The sequence below is a fragment of the Chiloscyllium punctatum genome, chromosome 18 (genome assembly GCF_047496795.1).
Source record: "Chiloscyllium punctatum isolate Juve2018m chromosome 18, sChiPun1.3, whole genome shotgun sequence".
In the NCBI taxonomy this organism is placed as follows: Eukaryota; Metazoa; Chordata; class Chondrichthyes; order Orectolobiformes; family Hemiscylliidae; genus Chiloscyllium; species Chiloscyllium punctatum.
In genome coordinates, this window is record NC_092756.1 from 77,156,500 (window position 1) to 77,165,177 (window position 8,678).

Below are 8,678 nucleotides of genomic sequence, written 5' to 3' on the forward strand. Positions count from 1 at the left end.
GGAGGAGGAGAGGGACCTAATTGAGGTATACAAGATAATGAGAGGCATGGATAGAGTCGATAGCCAGAGACTATTTCCCAGGGCAGAAATGGCTAACACCAGGGGTCATAATTTTAAGCTGGTTGGAGGAAAGAATAGAGGGGATGTCAGAGCCGGGTTCTTTACACAGAGAGTTTTGAGAGCATGGAATGCGTTGCCAGCAGCAGTTGTGGAAGCAAGGTCATTGGGGACATTTAAGAAACTGCTGGACATGCATATGGTCACAGACATTTGAGGGTGCATACATGAGGATCAATGGTCGGCACAACATCGTGGGCTGAAGGGCCTGTTCGGTGCTGTACTGTTCTGTGTTCTATGTAGTATGTTCTAAATCTACAGAATCTTAGCGGGCATTCAGCCCATTGTGGCTATGCTGTCTCTTTCAGACAATTCTCCCCAAGATCTTCCAAATCCTGGAATTGCCTTGTGCAAGTTTCTATTACACATCATTCGCCATAATCTCAACACAGGCATTTCACATTGGCCCCAGGGGTCCTGTACTTCCTGCGGGAGACTGTGCCCCACAACCTGAGCTGTCTCCGGAGTTTTAGTTTTGTCCCTTTCAGGGGTGTATCACAGAGGGCCCTGTACAGACTGCTGCTGCACACCGTCATCCACCTCCCGGACACACCCTGGCGTGCCCATTTACCACCGGGCGGTGGGGACCATCCCCAGTGAAGGGCTCTCTACATGGGAGTCCTCCCCCTTTCTCACGGGGATCTGGGGTGGAGGGTATTGCACGCGGCAGTCCGCAGATTGTGGTGGTTCACGGACTCCCAGCCCAACTGCTTGTTCTGTGGTGCTGTGGAGTCCATGGAACAGGACGCTTGCACTCCCTTTTTAGCTTTCTGGGAAACCTTCTCCTCCGTTTCTGGTTGGAATTCAGCCCCACACTCCCCATCATTGGACACCCAGTGCCGAGGGGGGAGGGTTGGTCAGAGGATCTCCTCGTGGGTCTGCTCCTGGGCCTGGCCAAACTGGTTGTTAGGGCCGATTGCCTGACCCTCTTCCGCGGTTACGTTCGAGCCCGGGTGTCCCTGGAGAAGGAGCACGCAGTGTATCCCAACGTCCTTGAGCTGTTCAGAGAGTGCCCTCCCCCTCACTGTTTGGTCACACAGCATTGCCCTTTGATGCTTGTCACTGGCCACTCGGGTGTTTCCTTTCTTCCTGGTGGTGGGAATTGAATAAAGATTTGTCCATCTGTTGTCTTTCACTGTGTCTCACACCTGCACACACACAACATGGGGGCTAGGGAAAATATAAGCACTACCACAGTTAGGCAGCAGTGCGGGGGTAAAGAGAAAAACATATATAACCAGGAGATTTAGAATCCCCTCAGTCCAGGGCACTGACTCTGTGCTGGCTGAGCCACAGTCAGTGTGTTCTTGCAAAACAAAACTTAAAAGCTGCTATTTTAACAGCAAATATGCGGCCCCAGTGGCCTAATGGATAAGGCACTGGCCTCCTAAGCCAGGGATTGTGGGTTCAAGTCCCATCTGGGGTGTGTGAATTTTAATCCTTGTCTTCATGGCTGATCTTCATCTGAGGTCAAGTCAATTTCTCATCTCCTCTGGAAAGGTCCCGATTTCTGTGTTGGGTTGGTGGTACCTTGTGTCAGAAAAACACAGAATGTTGAGGATATGCAGGATAGAGGGGTGAATCATCTGAAAGAGACAGCACAGTCACAATGGCTGAAAACCTGCTGAGATTCTCCTGGGGATGGCATGGTGGCTCAGTGGGTAGCACTGCTGCCTCACAGTGTCAGGGACCTGGCTTTGATTCCTCACTTGGGTGTCTGTTTGTGTAGAGTTTGCACATTCTCTCCATGGGGTACTCCGGGTGGTTTGGTTTCCTCCCACAGTCCAAAGATGTGCAGGTTCGGTGGATTGGATTTGGGGAGTGCAGGGTGAGAGGATAGGGGTTGGGCCTGGGTGGAATGCTCTTCAGAGGGTCAGTGTGTGAGACCCTCAGAGACTGAGTGTGGACTTGCTGGGGTGACTGGCTTGTCCCCCTCACTCGAGGCCTTCTCTGAACAAGTTTGTAGCAGATGGTCAGAGCTCCACTGCAAGGCCCAGTCAAGGCTTCGCGAAGGGACTGGCATCCAGGTGTGTGTTCCTACCCTACTTTTCCCTGATCTTCCTGAATCTTCTGTGGCTTTGGCCAATACGGTCATGAGCTGGGTTCACATCATCCAATGGGGTCACACCAATACACTTCACTGTTGTCATGCCAGGAGCTATAAAGTGGATTGACTCAGGATGACACTTCTCCAATATACAACCCTCAGTCTGGTTGGAACTGGTTCTTCTTGAATCTTTGTAACTCTTTGATCTTAGTTGCAATGTTCTCTGGAGCTGATAGCTGCTGTTTAATTTAGTGTGGCCAATTTTTTATCAGTTCAAATTTCTCCAGCTGAGGATCAATTGAGAATGCCTGATTTTGTTGCCATGGTCACGTGACCACAAAGGATTGAGATCAGCTGCACAGTGAAGGTTTCAACAAAATCATTACCCCACATAATACTTGAGCCCACAATCTCTGGTTTAGGAAGTTAGTGCCGTAACCATGAAATCACTGGGGCTCCAACGGATAGAGCTACCAATCTGTGAACAAAGAAGCTTCTGCTTTGGTTGTGTTGGTGTCAGTCTAAGCGATATTCTGTCAACGTTCCCACTTGAACCCCAGATTACCGGCATGTTTGGTATTTATGATAAGGTCCAATATGTCAATGGAAATGATTGAAATCTGGGTGTTCAAGGTTGGAACTGATGGGGCTGTGGCTATGCATTTGGGTCCTTACCTTTCTTAGTCAAGGTATTGAATACAATTGCAAGGAGGCTATGATGGAGATGTGAGGTAGTTAGGCCATCGTTGGAGAACTTGGAGTGCCACATCCACAGATTGGACAAACATTTGTGGGAAGGCAACTGCTGTGGCTGACTCACAGAGTTTACAGAGGGAGATGGATGGGTTAAGGGAGTAGCCAAAAACCCAGCAAATGAAAGACAATGTGGGAATGTGTGAGGTCATACACTTTGGTAGGAAGAATAAAGCAGCTGGATATTATTTCAATGGAGAAAGACAGCAGAAAGTTCCAGCACAGAGAGATATGAAATGTGTTTTTGTGGTCTCGCTGTTGATCCTTTGCTGTGACCAACCTTCCATTGACATATTGGACCTTATCATAAATACCAAACATGCCGGTAATCTGGGGTTCAAGTGGGAACGTTGACAGAATATAGCTTAGACTGACACCAACACAACCAAAGCAGAAGCTTCTTTGTTCACAGATTGGTAGCTCTATCCGTTGGAGCCCCAGTGATTTCATGGTTACGGCACTAACTTCCTAAACCAGAGATTGTGGGCTCAAGTATTATGTGGGGTAATGATGTTCTTGGTTTCTCTTTAGTTCTTGAGTCTGGTTAAGCCGATTGTGATTTGCAGGCCGAGGTGAGACTGCGGTCAAGATCACCGTCAGTTTCTTGGATGAAGTCTTCACGACTGGTAACGCTGACAGTCACCACTGGAGAGTGTCTCTGCCATTATCTGCAGTTGACCCTGCACATCAACGGTTTCATCAGCAAACCTCAAGAGACAATATCCAAAACCTTTGTGCTCTTGAAGACAAATCCCTTCTCATTAAGCCAAGAAACAAAATATCTTTAATGTGATGATGTTGATTTGAACATTCGGGAAGATCAGGGAAAAGGAGCACAGGGACACACACCTGGATGGCAGTCCCTTCACGAAGCCTTGACTGGGCCTTTGACCATCTGCTCCAAACTTGTTCAGAGAAGCCCTAGAGTGGGATGGGAGCAAGCCATTCAGACTAGCTAGTTCCTGGCAATGTGACCCCATTGGATGATGTGAACCCAGCTCATGACCCCTTTGGCCAAAGCTACAGAACATTCTGGAAGATCAGGGAAAAGAAGGATATGAACACACACCTGGATGCCAGTTCCTTAGCAAAGCCTTGACTGGGATCTGCAGCAGAGCTCTGACCACCTGCTCCAAATTTGTTCATAAAAGCCCTAGAGTGAGGGGGACAAGCCAGTCACCCCAGCAAGTCCACACTCAGTGTCTGAAGAGCATCCCATTCAGGCCCAATCCTTATCCTCTCACCCTGCATTCCCCAAAACCAATCCACCGAACCTGCACATCTTTGGGCTGTGGGAGGAACACAATGCACTCCGAGTACCCCATGGAGAGAATGTGCAAATTCAACACAAACAGACACCCAAGGGAGGAATCAAAGCCAGGTCCCTGACGCTGTGAGGCAGCAGTGTTAACCACTGAGCCATAAATGCCATCCCCAGGAGAACCTCAGCAGGTTTTCAGCCATTGTGACTGTCCTGTCTCTTTCGGGGAATTCAGCCTTAATCCTGCAGATCCCCGAAAGACTTGTGTAAGGTCACATGGGACACCACATCCCATTAACTGAATGCAGACATGGGGATGTTTATAATGTCGACTAGAAGTAAAGTTCAAAGAGAGAAACCTATGAAAGTTAGTCATTCAAGATGGGATTTGACCCCACAATCCCTGGTTTGGGAAGCCTAATATCTTATCTATTATGCCACTGGGGATACATGTCTGCCGTCAAACTGGCAGCCTCTAAATACTGCACCCTGATGGCTCATATTGTGTTTTTCACAGTTTTATACTCTCACTGATTGTTTTTTACAACGTCCATCTCATGCTAAAAGATTGGCAGCTTGATAAATCAATCTCGCTTCCCATTTGTCCCCAAACGGACAGACAAGAAACCAACCAAACTCCAACATTGCACAACTCACATCTGAGGAAAATGGAGCAGACAGGAAAATAGCAAAGGGTTCAATGTTATTTTGTGCAGCGCTTTCAAGATATTTGCCGTTAGTGGGGAGGAAGTAGGTGGAAGTAGGTGGTTAAACCGCACTTGGAATACTGTGTCCAGTTCTGGTAGCCCTATTATAGGAAAGATGTGGATGCTTTGGAGAGGGTTCAGAGGAGGTTTACCAGGATGCTGCCTGGACTGGAGGGCTTATCTTATGAAAACAGGTTTACTGAGCTCGGACTTTTCTCATTGGACAAAAGGAGGAGGAGAGGGGACCTAATTGAGGTATACAAGATAATGAGAGGCATGGATAGAGTCGATAGCCAGAGACTATTTCCCAGGGCAGAAATGGCTAACACCAGGGGTCATAACTTTAAGCTGGTTGGAGGAAAGTATAGAGGGGATGTCAGAGCTGGGTTCTTTACACAGAGAGTTTTGAGAGCATGGAATGCGTTGCCAGCAGCAGTTGTGGAAGCAAGGTCACTGGGGACAATTAAGAAACTGCTGGACATGCATATGGTCACAGACATTTGAGTGTGCATACATGAGGATTAATGGTTGGCACAACAACGTGGGCTGAAGGGCCTGTTCGGTGCTGTACTGTTCTATGTTCTATGTTTTATGATCTTACTCAACAGAATCTTAGCGGGCATTCAGCCCATTGTGGCTGCGGTGTCTCTTTCAGACAATTCTCCCCAAGATCTCCCAAATCCTGGAATTGCTTTGTGCAAGTTTCGATTACACATCATTCACCATAATCTCAACACAGGCACAGTGAATTTGAACAGAGTAGTTGAAAAATGCAGTCAATTTGGATTGTGATGAAGTTGGCATGGAACAAAAGTCAGTTACAAAGACCAAGCTTAAAACGTAACCAGCCCAGAGGGGAATTAAACCCTCAATCCCACACTTTGGAGGACAGTGGTTTACCCAATATGCTACGAGGGCACACATAGCCATTTGCCAGTGTAAAGTCTTGGCATCAAATGAGTGTTACAGCCCAGCATGTTCCAACATCTCAGATGACATGTTGAGGGATACACTAAAGATTCGGGCAGCTGCTGCCATGGTGTAACAGGGAAACAACACAGTCTCAGGTCTTTCTGACAAATTATCACATCATTCTGTCAATTCTCAGACCCTCTTGGTGCCTGACAATGAACAGAGATCGGTTCCTGCCCAAGTACAAAATGCCTTTTTGTTCACAACGATACAGAAGCTTTGAGAAATGTCAACATTCCAATGTTTTGTTGGTTCTTATCTCTCTGCATAGACTGTACACAACTGATTTAGAATAAAGGAAACCAGACGCCTTCTTCACTATCCTATCGATCTGCGACTCTACTTTCAAGGAGCTATGAACCTACACTCTAAGGACTCTTTGTTCACCAACACTCCCTGGGACATTCCCATTAAGTCTATAAGCCCAGCTAAGATTTGCTTTCCCAAAATGCAGCACCTCACATTGATCTAAATTAAACTCCACCCATCACTCCTCAGCTCATCGGCCCTTCGAATCAAGATCCCGTTGTAATCTGAGGGAACCTTCTTTGCTGTCCACTACACCTCCAATTTTGGTGTCATCTGCAAACTTACTAATGATACCTCATAATGATACTAACATATATATAAATGACAGAAAGTAGTGGATCCAGCACTGATTCTTGTGGCACTCTATTGGTCACAGGGCTCCAGTCTGAAAACCAACCCTCCACCACCATCCTTTGTCTCCGACCTTTGAGCCAGTTCTGTATCCAAACAGCTTGTTCTCCCTGTATTCCATGAGATCTAACCTTGCTGATCAGCCTCCCATGGGGAACCTTGTCGAACGCCTTACTGAAGTCCATATAGGTCACATCCACCGCTCTGCCCTCATCAATCCTCTTTGTGACTTTTTCAGAAAACTCAATCATGTTTTTGAGTCATGATTTCTCCAGCATTTTCTCTCTTTCAGATTTCCAGCATTCACAGCATTTAGCTTTTATTGGACAGCTTGTCATTTCACTTGGCAATGAAAAACGTTTTGTGATTTACACATGAAAGAACTGAAACCAACCTGGTCATTCTAAAAGATGAGAGACTTCACACACAATCCAGATTTTTTTCAATATATAATTTCAGTGACATGACACTGTAAACTTTTGCCATAAATTCTGCGTCTTACAATCTTATACTCCACAACCACCTGACGAAGCAGCAGCGCTCTGAAAGCTAGTACTTTGAGATAAACCTGTTGGACTACAACCTGGTGTTGTCTGATTTTTAACGATGATTATTCAAAACTTGCACAAGGTAATTCCAGGATTTGGGTGATCTTGGGGTGAATTGTCTGAAAGAGACAGCACAGCCAGAATGGGCTGAATGCCTGCTATGATTCTGTTGATTTGTCTTCAATGCAGCTGTTTGCAACATCTCCACTTACTCCTTCCCCACTAACTGCAAATATCTTCAAGGTGCTGCACAAAATAACATTGAGCCCTTTGCTATTTTCTCGTCTGCTCCATATTCCTCAGACTTGAGTTGTGCAACATTGGAGTTTGGTTAATTTCTCGTCTGTCCGTTTGGGGACAAATGGGAAGTGAGATTGATTAATCAAGCAGCCAACAATTTAGCATGAGATGGTAGGGGTCAAAAACAATCAGTGAGAGTATAACACTCAGAAACACACAGTATGAGAGTTCGGGTGCAGTACATAAAGGCTGTGATTTCCAGCCTGCTGTGTGGCCCCAGTGCCCTAATGGATATGGCGATGGCCTTCTTAGCCGCGGATTGTGGGTTTGAGTCCCATCTGGGGTGTCAGTCACTTGCCCTTTGTCAACTTAATTTCTAATCTTCTTTGGGAAAATCTCCATGTCTGATTGGAAGTTGATGGGAAGTGGTGCCCAACATCTTCTTGCACAAGATTTGCAGGATTGAGGTGAATTCCCTGAAAGAGACAGCACAGTCACAACGGCTGAAAACCTGCTGAGATTCTCCTGGGGATGGTATGGTGGCTCAGTGGGTAACACTGCTGCCTCACAGTGTCAGGGACCTGGTTTTGATTCCTCCCTTGGGTGTCTGTTTGTGTCGAGTTTGCACATTCTCTCCATGGGGAACTCCGGGTGCTTTGGTTTCCTTCCACAGTCCAAAGATGTGCAGGTTCGGTGGATTGGCTTTGGGGAATGCAGGGTGAGAGGATAGGGGTTGGGCCTGTATGGGATACTCTTCAGAGGGTCAGTGTGGATGTGATGGGCTGAATGGCCTGCCCTTCTCACGTGAGGACTTTTATGAACTGGTTTGGAGCAGATGGTCAGAGCTCCATTGCAGGACCCAGTCAAGGCTTTGCTGAGGGTTTGACGTTCAGGTGTGTTTTCCTCTTCTCCTGTCCCTGATCTTCTAGAATCTTCTGTGGCTTTGGCCAATACGGTCATGAGCTGGGTTCACATCATCCAATGGGGTCACACCAATACCCTTCACTGTTGTCATGCCAGGAGCGATGAAGTGGATTGGCTCAGGCTGACACTTCTCCAATATACAACCCTCAGTCTGGTTGGAACTGGTTCTTCTTGAATCTTTGTAACTCTTCGATCTTAGTTGCACTGTTCTCTGGAGCTTTTAGCTGCTGTTTAATTTCGTTTGGCCAATTTTCTGTCAGGTCAAATTTCTCCAGCTGAGAATGCCTGATTTTGTTGCCATGGACACGTGACCACACAGGATTGAGATCAGCTGCACAGTGAAGGTTTCAACAAAATCAAAACCCCAAATAAGACTTGAGCCCACAATCTCTGGTTTAGGAAGTTAGTGCCTTGTCCATGAGATCACTGGGGCTCCAACAGATAGACCT

General features: G+C 46.8%; 1 non-coding gene across 1 annotated transcript; it reads left to right on the forward strand.

Annotated features, from left to right (window-relative positions):
* The first annotated feature begins 1,470 nt into the window (after positions 1–1,470).
* On the forward strand, positions 1,471–1,543 carry trnar-ccu (transfer RNA arginine (anticodon CCU)). The gene has a single exon. It is a non-coding gene; the product is annotated as a tRNA-Arg (tRNA).
* The last annotated feature ends 7,135 nt before the right edge of the window (positions 1,544–8,678 follow it).